We start from the raw sequence: 15,266 nt of genomic DNA on the forward strand, positions 1-15,266 counted from the left end.
TATACATATAATGTATGTATAATATATGTGTGTGTGTGTGTATATATATATATATACATTAGAAAGTATTTTCCTGTCTGTATTCAGTTTCATGAGAAAACTATGAAATTGAAATCGTGTTTCAATTGAAATCATCGAAATTCTGTTCACCAAGAAAACTCGACATCCTGGAAGTTTAGAGGTAAATCTGACATGAACTCTAGGGAGATCCTGAAATTTCTAGCAACTTCTTGAGCAGTGTTTGGCAGTTCACTCTTTAAGAAAGGAATAAAGACGAATATAAGAACTACAATCAGTTCTAGAATTGCAAACTCTCCCCAACAAAAGATATCCTTCCACTCAATTAACACTAGAGACACCTAGTCTCACCAGCCTGTGAGTACAAATGAATTTGTGTTAATATTAAATAATACAAAGTTTTCTTTGTTGACACACTTCCCCACCCCTTAAAATCCTCGCTTGAATATTTCTCAAAAACCTCCAAAAGGGTACCTTATGTGTATGTGTCACATAGCAATTTGCTAGCCACAATTACCACATAGCATCTAGCTTGTCTTTCCTCTCCTATTCTGGTGCCACACTGTCTGCCAGGTAACTCTAACGGGCCTTTCTCTTTCCCCTACTATGGTAGTCTGTGCCAGGGTTACTATTTTTGAATCTTAACCAAACTATCAGTCCTGTAGGCCAAGCCAGACTTTGGCACAAGAACAAATGCTAATGTCCCAGTGGCTTGCCATGACAAAGGTTTATTTCTCATTGCCATAAAATCTAATAAAGATCTGGGGAACCCTTTAGGACATGTAGCATGTAGCTACATTTCCATGTAGCAACTCAACAATTCAGGCTCAGAGAAGTTTCACAGTTCCGTAGCTGCCCCATCAGGAGCAGGAAACCTCCCTGGTCAACCAAGCAAGCTTAAAGAAAAGTAAAGAAAAGGCTTACTGGTTACTCACCAGCTCTTCGTATCAGACTACAAATGTCCAGAGCCATGGCCCCAACCAACTGCAAGACAGCTGAAAAGTGCAGAGAGGTCCTCTGTATATATGAAAGAGGAGAAGAACCGTAGTGCAACAGTTTTTGGCGAATAAGTAGTAATACCTACTTCACAGATCAGCGCTGGGTTCTGGAAAAAAGTGGAAACAATGGTCCTCTCTCCAGTTTTTTTTTTTTCTTTTAAGATTTTACTTATTTATGTATTTATTTAGAGAAAGGGAGAGAGAGTGCAAGTAGGGAGAGGGGCAGAGGCAGAGAGAGAAAGAAGTTCAAGCAGACTCCCCACTTAGCATGGAGCCCTATCTCGACCCTGTAATCAGGACCTGAGCTGTAATCAAGAGTTGGACATTCAACCAACTTAGCCCCCCTCAAATCAGTAAACTCCATTGTTTAATCCATTGTTTTCTCTTTATTAGGAGCTTCAGCACAGTCCAAGAATGGAGGCACAGTCCTGTGCCATCTCCCTCACTCTCTCTTTCTTTTTCATGATAAATCCACATACACCCCTTTTTTTCAAATCCTCTGTCAGACAATGTCTGACTTATTCACTGCTGGATCATAAAGTCTCTCTCAACCCAGAGAAAAAGCTCAAAGGGAGCCTGTTACCACTTTCTATTTACCTTCTGAATTTCTGGCACTTCGACCCCGGTTGCAGTCCTTCTATCTTGGACACCATTTTTGCCTCTTTTTTGGGCTCCCTGTGGATTGGGACCTTGTTTAGGATTAACTAGGGGAGTGTGAGAGTCTCAGTTGAGTGGCTGAAGTCCTAGTACTCAGACAACTTCAGGGATCCCTAATGATGGCATGTGCACATGAGAACAACCAAATGGAAAATAAAATATCTTTTTATTAACTGATAAGTAAGCACCCAATTGTCTGCCAGTGCAGACCTCTTTGTTAAGCCAAATTAGATTATGCTATTTAGGCCTGGAATCTCAGGAAGGCCTGCATCACTTTTATCACTCAAGAGTGATGGAAAGATCTGGAACAGACCACATGCAATTGATACAAAAGTACTTAGGTAGAAGGGTAAATGTCCAGGCCCTGACCCAGTGCACTGCAACAAGGGGACTGTTTGCGAAAGGAGAAACATCAGCTCAGAGACTCCACCCTCTAAAAGAATGTAGTTTGGTAATCGCCCTGTGCTTTGAATGCTTGAGCAATTCCTCCTCCCTCTGGAAGGACCTGGACAGAAGGTGGTAAGAAGAGTGGACAGAAGGTGTGGGAACAGCAGGAATGCCTCGTCCCCTACAGGCCAATGAGGAAAAGGGAGGAGAGCTAAGTGCAGATCCTCCATCTCCTCTTCACCTCTTCTACCCCTAGCTCTTTACCCTGCTTCATCTTGAGTGCCATCTTCACTTTGCTCTTTGCCCAAACCCTTCAGTCCTTTACACTGGGCCACACTCATTTCACCCCATGACAGATCGTCTCCAGAACCCCAGTCTAGGCAGTGTCCTCACTCTTCCACACCTATTTGTTAGACAAATGCAAACTGTAGGCTTATTACTGCATTTTTGTACAAAGTCCTTTAAAAAAAGATACGAGACTTACTACAGGTTGACACTGGTATATGGATACACTCTTTTGCCTATCTGTGCATTTCTGATCAAGAGGCCCACTATGAAAGTTCTTGAGAGGGACGGCTGGGTGGCTCAGGGGTTGTAGCATCTGCCTTCAGCTCAGGGCATGATCCTGGAGTTCCGGAATTGAGTCCCTCATCGGGCTCCTGCAGGGAGCCTGCTTGCTTTTCTCTCTGCCTCTCTCTCTCTCTCTGTGTCTCTCATGAATAAATAAATAAATCTTAAAAAAAAAAGAAAAGAAAAAGTTCTTGGGAGCCTTACCACAAGGAACAGCCTGCAGCTAGATTCTGCTGCTGAGCTAAGTTTGTCATCTCCTTAACGTGTTTGCTGTGAAATCACAAAAAGTTCTTCCATAATCATAATTTAGAAAGTAATTTTGGGGGAAAAAAAAGACTGTGAGAGCTCGGCTATGATAGAGGCAGTGTGAGAGGAAAGACTTTGGGTGGGGAAGAGTTAATATTTCCCTACCTGGCTTCTTTGTCTCAACCTCTCCAACTGTTTCTCAATTATATGTCATTATTTCCTCCATTCACCTTCGTTTCTGCCAGCCTGGGTAAGCATGAAGAGTCTTCGTCTATGCAGTAAGCTCCAGCCTACCTAGATAGCTGTTAGTTTACATGGATCTTATTTCTGACTAATTGTGCTGTTTATCTAACAGCTCTGTCAACAAAATTTTAAAATAGAAAAATAGAGAGCAAAATACCTCAAAGTATTCTCATAACTGCAGAAACTTTACAAGAAAAACAAACTCTGAAGCAGTTAAAGGACCAGTAATGTACAGACACTCCACCCAGAAGATGGCAAATAAGCACATGAAAAGATGCTCAACGTTATTAGTCATTAGGCAAATGCAAATTAAAACTGCAATCAGATACCCCCACATATGCATTAAGGTGGCTAAAAATTTTTTTTAAATGACCATACCAAGTGTTGGTGAGGAGGTGGAGCAGCTAGACTGTCATACACAGCTGGTGGGAACATAAAATGGCACACCCACTTTGAAAAACAAGCTGGTAGTTTCTTGAAAAGTTAAACATGGACCTACCATTTGATCAGCTCCAGCTATTCCACTCCTAGGTAATAATCCTAAGGAAAATGAAAACACATGTCTCCATGAAGACTTGCAAATGGATATTTATAGAGCTTTCTTTTTAATAGCTAAAAACGGAAACCCCTCAAATGCCCATTAGCGGCAAGTGGGTAAACATAGAGGGACATCCATCTACTGGAATACTAGTCAGCAACGAAAAGCTTGAACATGGGTGAATCTCAAAGTAATTATGCTGAATGAAAGAAGCCAGAGCAAACAAACAAAAGTATGTATTGTATGATGCCATTTATGTAAAACTTTAGAAGATAAAAACTAATCCCTATAGGGACAGGAAGCAAATCAGTGTTGCTTGAAGATGAGATGGGGTGAGGTAAGGAGGAAGGGTTTGTTTATTTATTATTTATTTATTTATTTATTTTTATTTATTTATTTATTTAAAGTTTTATTTATTTATTCATGAGAGACAAAGCGAGAGAGGCAGAGACACAGGCAGAGGGAGAGGCAGGCTCCTTGCAGGGAACCTGATATGGGACTCGATCCCAGGACCCCAGGATCATGACCTGAGCCAAAGGCAGATGCTCAACCACTGAGCAACCCAGGTGCTCCTGGAGGAAGGGTTTATAAAGGGACATGAAGAAACTTTTAGGGATGGTGGGTATATTCAATATCTTGATTGCAGTCCTGGTTTCATGGGTGTCTACATGTCAAAACATCAAAGTTGCACTTTACAAATCTGCAGCTTATTATGTCAATTATATCTCAGTAAAATTGTTGTTTAGAAAAGACTCACATAATGGTTTTTGCACCAAAGATGAAAGAGCTGGCTTGCAATTTTTCATTAAGTTTCAAAGTCCTCTTGAAAAGCTCTTTTCGGGCAGCCCCGGTGGCCCAGTGGTTTAGTGCCGCCTTCAGCCCAGGGTGTGACCCTGGAGACCCGGGATCAAGTCCCATGTCAGGATCCCTGCATGGAGCCTGCTTCTCCCTCTCCCTCTGCCTGTGTCTCTGCCTCTCTCTCTCTCTCTCTCTCTCTCTCTCTCTCTCTGTATCTCTCATGAATAAATAAAAATCTGAAGAAAAAAAAGAAAAGCTCTTTTCAAGAGTGTAGGTCAGCAGAGAGGAGGGTAAGTGTGCTGGGTTACCTATTACCTCACTGTGCTTTGATCTGTTGGTTTCCTTAGAGCTTCTCTAAAGACTTATGTCAAAAAAAAAAAAAAAAAAAAAAAAAGACCAGATTCAGAAAACAATGGGAAAGCCTTTAAAGTTTTCTGAATCATCTGATCTTTAATGCCTACCAGCTATGACACTTCATAAATCTAAAGTTCTATAAATGGGTTATGTAAATGTCCCTTTGATTTGAAGATGCCCTCAATTATAAAGGACACACCATATCTCTAGCTTTTAACAGCTTTTTTTTTGGGGGGGGGAGCAAAAGCAATAAAATGACACTTGTTTTAAGATTCACCCCAATTTCAAAAATATTAGAAAGTATGACTGAGGGCAGCCCAGGTGGCTCAGCGGTTTAGTGCTGCCTTCAGCCCAGGGCGGGATCCTGGAGACCCTGGATCAAGTCCCATGTCAGGCTCCCTGCATGGAGCCTGCTTCTCCCTCTCCCTCTGCCTGTCTCTGCCTCTCTCTCTCTCTCTCTCTCTCTCTCTCTCTCTCTGCCTCTCATTAATAAATAAATAAAATCTTAAAAAAAAAAGTATGACTGAGGATAGTCTTTGTAGCAGACAGTCCCAAGGCTGTCAGAAAGGATGCATAAGGGCCTGCCTTTATATGCTCCAGGTGCCCATGTGTAGTCTCAGCCCCATGGCTAGCCTCAGGCACAGTCTCTCAAAGATGAATCACACTAAAACCCCAAACTGAGCCAAAGTTTCCTCTTTGCCCAGAACCTGCAGAAGCCCCAATGTTAGGGCTGTAACCAGAATCCATCTTATTTTTTAAACATGTGAATTGGTTTCACTTATGCAAATTGGATCACGAATCATCATGAAAATGCAAATCAAAACTGCTATATCACCTCACACCTATTAAATAGATATTATCGGAAAGACAAGAGATCACAAATGTTGGCAAGATGTGCAGAAAAGGGAACCCTTGTGGGCAGCCCGGGTGGCTCAGAGGTTTGATGCTGCCTTCGGCCCAGGGCCTGATCCTGGAGACCCGGAGTCGAGTCCCACGTTGGGTTCCCTGTGTGGAGACTGCTTCTCCCTCTGCCTGTGTCTCTGCCTCTCTCTCTCTCTGTGTCTCTCATGAATAAATAAATAAAATATTTTTTTAAAAAAAGGGAACCCTTGCACACTGCTGGTGGAAATGTAAATTGGTACAGCCACAATGGAAAACAGAACAGAGGTTTCTTAAAAAATTAAAAATAGAACTACCATATCATGCAGCAATTTCACTTCTGGGGTAACATCCAAAAGAAATGAGATCAGAATCTAAAAGAAATATCTCTCTACTCCTGTAGCCATTGCAGCATTATTTACAACAGCCAAGAATGGAAACAATCTAAATGTCCATCAACAGATGAATGGATGAAGAAAATGTGTTGTACACATGCTATGGAATATTAGTCAGCCTTAAAAAAGAAGGAAGGGCCAATTATTGACAACATGGATAACTGATGGGGCAGCCTGGGTGGCTCAGCGGTTTAGTGCCGCCTTCGGCCCAGGGCCTGACCCTGGAGACCCGGGATCGAGTCCCACATTGGGCTCCCCACATGGAGCCTGCTTCTTCCTCTGCCTGTGTCTCTGCCTCTCTCTCTCTCTCTGTCTCTCATAAATAAATAAATAAATAAATAAATAAATAAATAAATAAATAAATAAATAAATCTTAAAAAAAAAACCATGGATGAACTGAGAAGATGTAGAACAAGTTTAACACAGATAAATACTACACTGTACCACCTATATGAGGAATCTAAAATAGTCAAACTCATTGAACAGAGAGTAGAATGGTGGCTCCTAGCATCTGGGGGCTGAGGAAGGGGGAAACTGAAAGGTATTCATCAAATGGTAAAGGGTCAGTTAGCACTGAGCCTATAGCAATTATACACTTTAAAATTTGATAAGATTTTTTTAAGATTTAATTTTTTCATTCATGAGACACACACAAAAGGAGGCAGAGACATAGGCAAAGGGAGAAGCAGGCTTCCTATGGGGAAGGACTCCAGGATCACACCCAAGGCAAAGGCAGACGCTCAACCACTGAGTCACCCAGACCCCTCAAAACTTGATAAGATTTACGTTAAATCTTCTGCTAAACCTTTGCTAATATCTTGTGTTAATTGTTATCATACACAAAAAGTAATAATAATAAAAGAAGATGGGAGGAAACTTGTGGAGGTGATGAATATGACTGGTATATATTGTGTGGTTTCATGAGTATATGCTTATCCTTAAACTCATCAAGTGGTATATATTAAGTAAGTACAGCTTTTGCATGTCAATAAATAAATAAACAAAAGTTAAATTAAGTGAAGAAGAAATGTTCCTATCTCCCTTGATTGGGATGTCATACAAACTGAGAGACCCCATTTTAACTTTCCATGTGAGACAATCAGAGACTATTTTAGGCTTCCTTATGTAAGAGTATGCAAATGGAAACATTGACAGATTATAAAAATATACATGATGAAAAGAAGGGAATCAATCTAGGATCTTCCTATAACATATAGTTGCTGCAAAGAAATAAATTCTAGAAAGTTTCTGAATCACATTTTTGCCAAGTTCTCAACAGAACTTTGAATCAACAAACCATGTAGTCATGAAATGATCATGAAAACATGAATACAAAATAAAATGAAAATATCTAAATCTATCTGTTAGTTGTGGTAAATGATAAGTATGTCTGGGTCCCAAATTTCCAAACCCTGTCCTGCCACCCCCTTTCGGTATCTTGGCAAAGGACACCCCCTTAGAGTATGTGCACAAGCGACAGCTATGGGAAAATCATTTCCAAATCCTGCTGTTGTCTATCTTTTTAGGTTGGGCTAGGAAATAGGACTTGCGCCTAGATGAGTCATCCTCCTGCCTGGGGGACTTCACCCTGGTTCTTGCTTCGACTTCCAAGTGAAGGAAGCAAATTTTTCGAGTGGGAGGAGGACTCAGACTCCCCCTACAGTACCAGGTGCGAGGAGGAGCAAGGAGGGAAGCAACTCAATAGGAAACATCTAAAACGACCAAGACGCACCAGAGCATTTATCTTAACCCAGTTCTGAAGCCATCTCATCCTTACTAGAAATAAAGGGTTTCTCAGATCTCAGAGAAAGAGCATGAGCTCCCCCTAGAGCATAGAGCCCGTGGCCCGCACTTCCCCATTCTGGGCTCCCCAAGGGCTTACCTGGGATTTTACTTCCCTTCTCAAGAAAAGCCATTGGAGACTTCCTTACTGCTTTGAGCACACCTCTGTCACAGTATTTATCACATGGCAGTGTTTACTACAGCTCTTCTCTCTCCTGCAGGTCTGAGCCCGGAAGGAAACCACCAAAAGTTTGTCATCTCCAAAAATGTCACTTTGACGTCAAGATTATTTTGAGTTAGAGGCACCTAAAAGACAGCAGACGTAAAACACTCTGAACGTCCTTTTTATTCCTGAAAGTCCTGTGTGAAAGATGCCTCCCCTACTACGGAAGGAAAGAGAAATTCTGATCACTAGGGACAGGAGACCAGGCTGAGAAAAATCTGTCCAAAGCAACCTTGTTAAACTAACCCGTCCAGCTCAGTCACTTCTCCACCGTTAACAATCCTAACCCTTCATCTTTTCATGTTTCCACAATTTACTACTTTTGTTCAATTTAATGTAAAAAACGTTCAGCTCTACCTGCGTCTCTGGGTCTTCATTTTCCTGTGGGCCTCCCAAGTACATGTGAAAATCTGTTTGCTTTTCTCCTGTTAACCTGTTTTATGTTGATTCAATTCTCAGGCCCAGCTGAGGAGACCCTACAAAGGGAGAGATCAGGATTCACCTTCCCTATAGCCCCTTGAGGGAAGCACCTGTCCTGAGGTCTTCTCCATCCCTTGTAACAGTGCCTGGAACACAGTCGGCCCTCAGCGATGATACTGGTTGGAGGAATGGAAGCATCTGTAAGAAACAAAAATCTGTTGGACTGCATTCCTATTTTGCGACATTCATATTTTTCTTTTCTGTTCTTTTACTTCTGTGACATAATTAGCATTCATGCAATATTTCATTTAATTCTTACAGTTCTGTTGGGGGGCTGATATCTGCACCTGCCTTGACTAGATAAGTAAACTGACATTCATACTGGTGAATGAGTAGCTTAAGGCCGCAGACTCAGTCAGTTCGCCTCTGGCCTTGTCATGGCCCAAGGATGACACTCACTCAGGAGGCAGCAAGCCATGGAGACTCTGAGGTGCATTCCTCAGCAGGCAGTCCACAAACCACAAGAGGTCACTAGGGGATCAAAGACCAGCTTCTCTGAGCGCGACCTGTGGGGCTAAACACGCTAATTTTTATTGGCCGAGGCAGGAATCATAGGGACTGAGTGATCTGAGAAGATACTAGAATTTTGGATTTACTGTTGACATGGATTTCCTGCAAGATGTAAAGGAAAACATTTATTTTGCCGATCATTCCACCAGCCGTTGTTTTAGGAATTATCTTGCAATCATAGAAGAGTCTGTTCCAGAGAGGTATCTGGGACAGCTCTGGAGGAAAGTGGACTGTAAAGTTTGATGGTGAGAGACTCTGGATTACTCATGGGGCATAAGATAAGAACAAATGGTTTTGTTTGTTTTTTATTCATGAGAGGGTCCTGAAGTAATATTCAGGGATACAAAAGTAATGAATAATTTTATAATCTTCTTTATATCAGCAATTTAAAAATGACCAGATTTTGATAATATTCAACATCTGTCCTTCTTTTCTGAAAAATGAAAGATTTAAAATATGTGTCTATTATGGAAATATATGCATCCTTAACACAGCCATCTTCAAACTGTGGCCACATGTCTCCAAAAATAATCTGGAGAAACTAGGTCCACCATTGCATTTAAATTAACATATTCTTATTCATCCTAAATGTAAAGAATTCAAAGGGTATAATATCCAGTATGTTTTAATATTGGTCACTCTAAATACAAACCGTGGAATCTTAAATACTGTAGTGGTTAAATGCCCACTATCATCCAGCAAAGAAAAATATGTGTGAAAGTTTGGAATATTTTTTTTCTTAAAGGTTTTATTTATTCATGACAGACACGGAGAGAGAGGGGCGCAGAGACACAGGTAGAGGGAGAAGCAGGCTCCCTGCAAGGAGACCGATGTGGGACTCGATCCCGGATCCTAGGATCACGCCCTGAGCCAAAGGCAGATGCTCAGCTGCTGAGCCACCCAGGAATCCCATAAGTTTGGAACATTCTTATTATCCTTTTATGCTTCCCTCACCAAATTCCATCTAAATAGAATTACACATGATATATATATATATATATATATATATATATATATCACTATATAAACTATATATTTTTTAAATTTAAATAGTTTTCTAATTTTCTTCATAGAGAGCTTACCTATTTGTTAGGTTTTCTTCCTAAGAATTTATGTTGTTTGATGCTCTTGAAAAATCACTTTTTTTTGGAAAATTACTTTTTAAAAGATATGTTTTCTGTTTTTTTTTTAATGGTATTTGAAAAGCCATTTGCCCTTTGATACTGATTTTGTATCCTGCAACCTTACTAAACTGTGATTTATTCTAATAATTATTCCAACCAAGCAATCTTATCATCTACAAACAATGAACAGTTTTGTTTCTTCATTTCTAAACTTTATGCTTTTCATTCTCTTTCTTGTCTGAATTCAGTGGCTAGGACAATGCTGAACAGAAGTGATGGTGTCAGGAACCCTTGTCTTACTTCTAATCCTAAACAAAATGTTTCCAATATTTCACCACTAACGATGATGTTTGCTATTGGTTTTTCATAGATATTTTTATTAGATAAAGGGCAGTTCCTTCTATTGAAAACAAGGCTTGAATCATGAATTTTGTCTGATACTTTTCACTAAGAGATGATTATTTTCCTCCTTCTAAAATGATAAGCTAGTTACTTATATTATTTGATCTTCTCATGATAAACCAAGTTTGCAGCCTTGAGATAAACCCATGTCATGGTTACTTGTTCAAGTTACTGTATTCAGAACAAAACAAAACAAAACAAAACAAAACAAAAAGTTACTGTATTCATGGGATCCCTGGGTGGCTCAGCAGTTTAGCGCCTGCCTTTGGCTCAGGGCGTGATCCTGGAGTTCTGGGATTGAGTCCCACATCGGGCTCCTGGCATGAATCCTGCTTCTCTCTCTCTCTCTCTATCTCTGTGTGTCTTTCATGAATAAATAAATAAAATCTTAAAAAAAAAGTTATTGTATTCAACTAAAATTTTCTTCAGAAGTTTTCCGCCTATGTTCACTAAAGAGATTGGCTGTAATTGTCCTCTTTCATACCGTCTTGTCAGATTTGGGCTGCAGGTTTATAGAAATAAATAAGTTGGGTAGTGTCCCCTCTTTCTGTACTCTGGAATAGTACTAAAATCAGAAGCATTAGTCCCATGGTTTGTACAAACCAATAAAACTCACCTCAGAATTATCCTTGTGGTGAGATCAACTTTGGTTTCTTCTTCTTTAATGGTTATTTCATTTCTTCTTGAGTCATTTCTGCTAGTTATAGTATTCCAGTAATTATTCATTTCAGTTAGGTTTTCAGACATGTATGTAATGAATTTCTTGATATCCTTGTTGCCTTTTTTATTATCTCTTGTTATTTATGAGATTTCATTTATTTATTTGAGACAGAGAGAGAGAGACAGAGCTCCAGCAGAAGGAGAGGAAGAGGGAGAAGCAGACCCCCCACCCCTCCTCCCTGAACAGGAAAGCAGATTCCAGGCGGGATCATGACCTGAGCTGAGGGCAGAGGCTTAACCCACTAAGCCACCCATGTGCCCCATCCTTGTTGCCTTTTTAATACCCTTCCTTTTATTCTTAACATTGATAAACGAAAAAAGAAGGCAAACAATTTAGCAAAGTCTTTGTCATTTTACTCATCTTTTCAAAGAATCATCTTTTACCTCTATTTTGTTTCACTTATTCCTACTCATATCTTTTCTTTGGGTTTATAGTCTTTCAACTTAAGTAGCTTAGCTCAATTTTCACTCTCTTTCCTATTGTGATATACACAGAACAATCAAAAAGTACTACTTTAAACTTTCTGAATCTACATTTCAACTGTATCGCTTATAAAGAGCATATGCTGATTTTTTTTAAATCCAGCACAGGAAATATATTAACTGGACACCTTAATCTAGTCACATCTATCACAACTGAGATTTTTGTGTTTATTTCTAACCATCTTATTTTGCATTATCTCTTCTTCCATTTTTGTTTCTCTTTCTCTCCTTTGTTGCCTTTTGGGGATGGGGTGGGTAGAAAACGTCTCTTCTCCTTTATTCTTTTTTTTTTTTCTCTCCTTTGTCCTTGAAGCTTTTGTCCAATTTGTTTTGGAAGTCAGGCTGGTGTGTACCTGCCTCTTCATGTGCATTGCTCCCCGCCTGGAGACCCACGGGGTCTTATAGGGTTGCTTATAGGGTTGCTTTTCCTCTCCTCCCGCACGGACGAGCTAGATTTGCTCAGACTGACCCTGGCCGCTCCTGGGCGGTGGTGTGGGCGGGTCCCCGGCCAGGCCGGCAGGTGGCTCCGCCGCGGGACGCCGACAGGTGTCGGCGCTCGATGCCCGGGGCGAGCAGCTCCGGCTCTGCGTCCGCCCGGGGCCCCGGCTCCTCGCGCGCCCCCTGCAGGCCGGTCGGCTCTCCGCGGGCACCGGGGCGCGCAGAGGGCACGCGCTCCCCGCACGAGGCTGGGCCCCGCCGCCCGCCGCCTCCCCTGCCCCTGCCCCTGCCGCTGCCCCTGCGGGGCGCCGCGACAGCCCCTCCCCCGGCAAGAGCGCGACCCGCCGGGACAGAGAGCCCCGCTCGGCCGCCTCTCCCCCACTGGGTCCCGCAGTGCACCCGCCGCCCCGCTCCGGCGAGGTCCCCTCCTCGCGCGCTGCGGCTTCGCCCCCCCCCCCCAACTAGTCCTCCGGGTTCCTTCTTGAGGGTTTTGTGCGAATTAAGATAATTTTCTAAAAACAAGCATCTCCAACTAAAAGGCAATTATCATGCTTAACAATAAAACACTAGTTGAGCACCATGAAAATTAATTTAGAAATAATCAAAGAGGGGGATCCCTGGGTGGCTCAGCGGTTGAGCGGCTGCCTTCAGCCCAGGGCGGGATCCCGGGGTCCTGGGATCGAGTCCTGCATCGGGCTCCCTGCATGGAGCCTGCTTTTCTCTCTGCCTGTGTCTCTGCTTCTTTCTCTCTCTCTGTGTCTTTCATGAATAAGTAAATTTTAAAAATAATAATAATCAAAGAAGTACACTATTATCACGAAATTTTAGCCTTTTTCTGTAAGTTCTAACGACTGTCGAAGAGGCTACTGAAAAGGACTAGGGCAATATTTCATTATTTGTACAAGATATCATTTCTCTTGGATTAGGATAATTTAAAATGGAAGATCATCCACTGAAAAAAACGGTTAGAACTAGTTACGAATGTCAAAAAGAAGGTGAATTACTGACGAGCTTTTCTATAATGAAAGGAATAGGTTTTCTAAAAGCAATAAGTTAAAAGTATGAAAGAAAAATATCCCACTTAACATAGCAACCGCAAAACAGTCCCCAGCATAAACTTAACAAGAAATGCGTTGAGCTAATTATCAAAAGAACTATGACAAGTTAGTGAATTACAAAAGTTAAGATGTAAATAGAGGTACCATTTTATCTTTCTTGATCCTAAGTTCTAACAGTACATCAATTAGTTCCCATAATTTCAATCAGAATGCCAAATTGAAAATTTCACAAAGCCCTTCTAAAGTTCACTTGGAAAATTAAAAGATAAGAAGAGCCAAGAAATCTTTGAAGACATTGTAGAAGTCATCTAGATATTTATATGCATCATAAAGTTATAGTGATTAAAGCAGTGCTGAGTACTACAAGGATAAAGTAAAATGCACTTATAGAAAAATGAGCATAATATGTGTGTGTGCCGTGCATGCAAATTCATATATGTATTAATCAAGTACATTATTAATAGCATCTCAAAAGAATGCTGAATTGTGTTTTTGTTTTGTTTTGTTTTGTTTTTTGTTTTTGAATTGTTTTAGAAACAGTATCAAGATTAAGGTAACAACTCTTCATTACAGATATCTAAGATCTTTTGAACACCCTCTGACATTTCTCACTTTGTAAACAAGTCCTGTTTTCCCAAGAGAATCTGTAAATCAGGCATATGACCTAAGTCTACACTCCCCCATACCCTGCTCTGTGACATCTGATGTGGAGAAGAGCCACAGGAGGGCGCATATTCCAGGAGACTATTCTGGTAAGTGTGGTATCAAGAGCGTTTGCTCTTTTGGAGTAGCTGTGAGAGAGCTGCAGGTGTCCCACTGAGTCCGTTTTATTTTTTATTTTTAAAGATTTTATTTATTTATCTGTCAGAGAGAGAGAGAGCGCAAGCAGGGGAAGCAGCAGGCAGAGAGAGAAGCAGGCTCCCCACTGAACAAGAAGCCTGATGCAGGACTCTAACCCAGGACCCTGGGATCATGACCTGAGCTGAAGGCAGATGCTTAACTAATGGGAGCCACCCAGGCATCCCATTTTTAAAAATTTGTTGTTGTTGTTGTTGTTGTTAGAACCATCCTGTGATATGGTCAGATGTGCTGACCATGCCTGTCTTGTTCTTGGCTGTGTATCGTAGCCTACAAGCCTCGCTCTCTGGCCCTCACAGAGGTCTGGGAGTTACCAAATATTCTTTAACAAATCCCTTTTTGCTTAAGCTAGTTAGAATAGCATAATGGACCGAATGTTTGTGTCCTCACAAAATTCATATTCCTCACCCCCAGTGTAATGGTATGAGGTGGGGCCTTTGGGAGGTGGGGTGTTTGGGAAAGTGGAAACTTCATAGATGAGATTAATGCCCTTATAAGAAGAGACAGGGGAGAACTTGCTTCCTCTCTCTCTGCTCTCTGCCATGTGAGGATACAATGAGAAGACAGCTATCTGCAAACCAAGAGACAGGTCCTCCCCACACCCTGGATCTGCCAGCACCTCGATCTTGGACTTCCCAGCCTCCAGAACTGTGAGAAAATAAATGTGTTGTTTAAGCCACTCAGTCTGTGGCATTTGTTCTAGCAGCCCAAGCTAAGACAGGCAGAGTCTGTTATTTGCATTTAAGAACATACATGAAGAACATGAAGAATGTGCATGGCTCACACATTTTAGTATTTGGGGAAAATATATTTAAATTCCTCCTTCAAACTATCCACAAAAATAAAATACATAAGGATTAATGAGTAAAATCTAAAACAACAACAACAACAACAAAGCAAACATACACTAAAACCCTAAAAAACAAAGACCCAAAGACTAAAAGAACTCGCCAAACTAATAACAATGAATTAACTAACCACTATGGCTCAACACTTGATATGAGTAGATGAAAAATATGTCTCTGAATAAACTAACAGGCAATGAGAAATGGAAACATGGTCGGTTAAGTGGTTTCACAACATTAGAAGATAAAATTAAACTGAC

This window comes from Nyctereutes procyonoides, unplaced genomic scaffold, assembly GCF_905146905.1.
Source record: "Nyctereutes procyonoides isolate TBG_1078 unplaced genomic scaffold, NYPRO_anot_genome, whole genome shotgun sequence".
NCBI classification, from domain to species: Eukaryota; Metazoa; Chordata; class Mammalia; order Carnivora; family Canidae; genus Nyctereutes; species Nyctereutes procyonoides.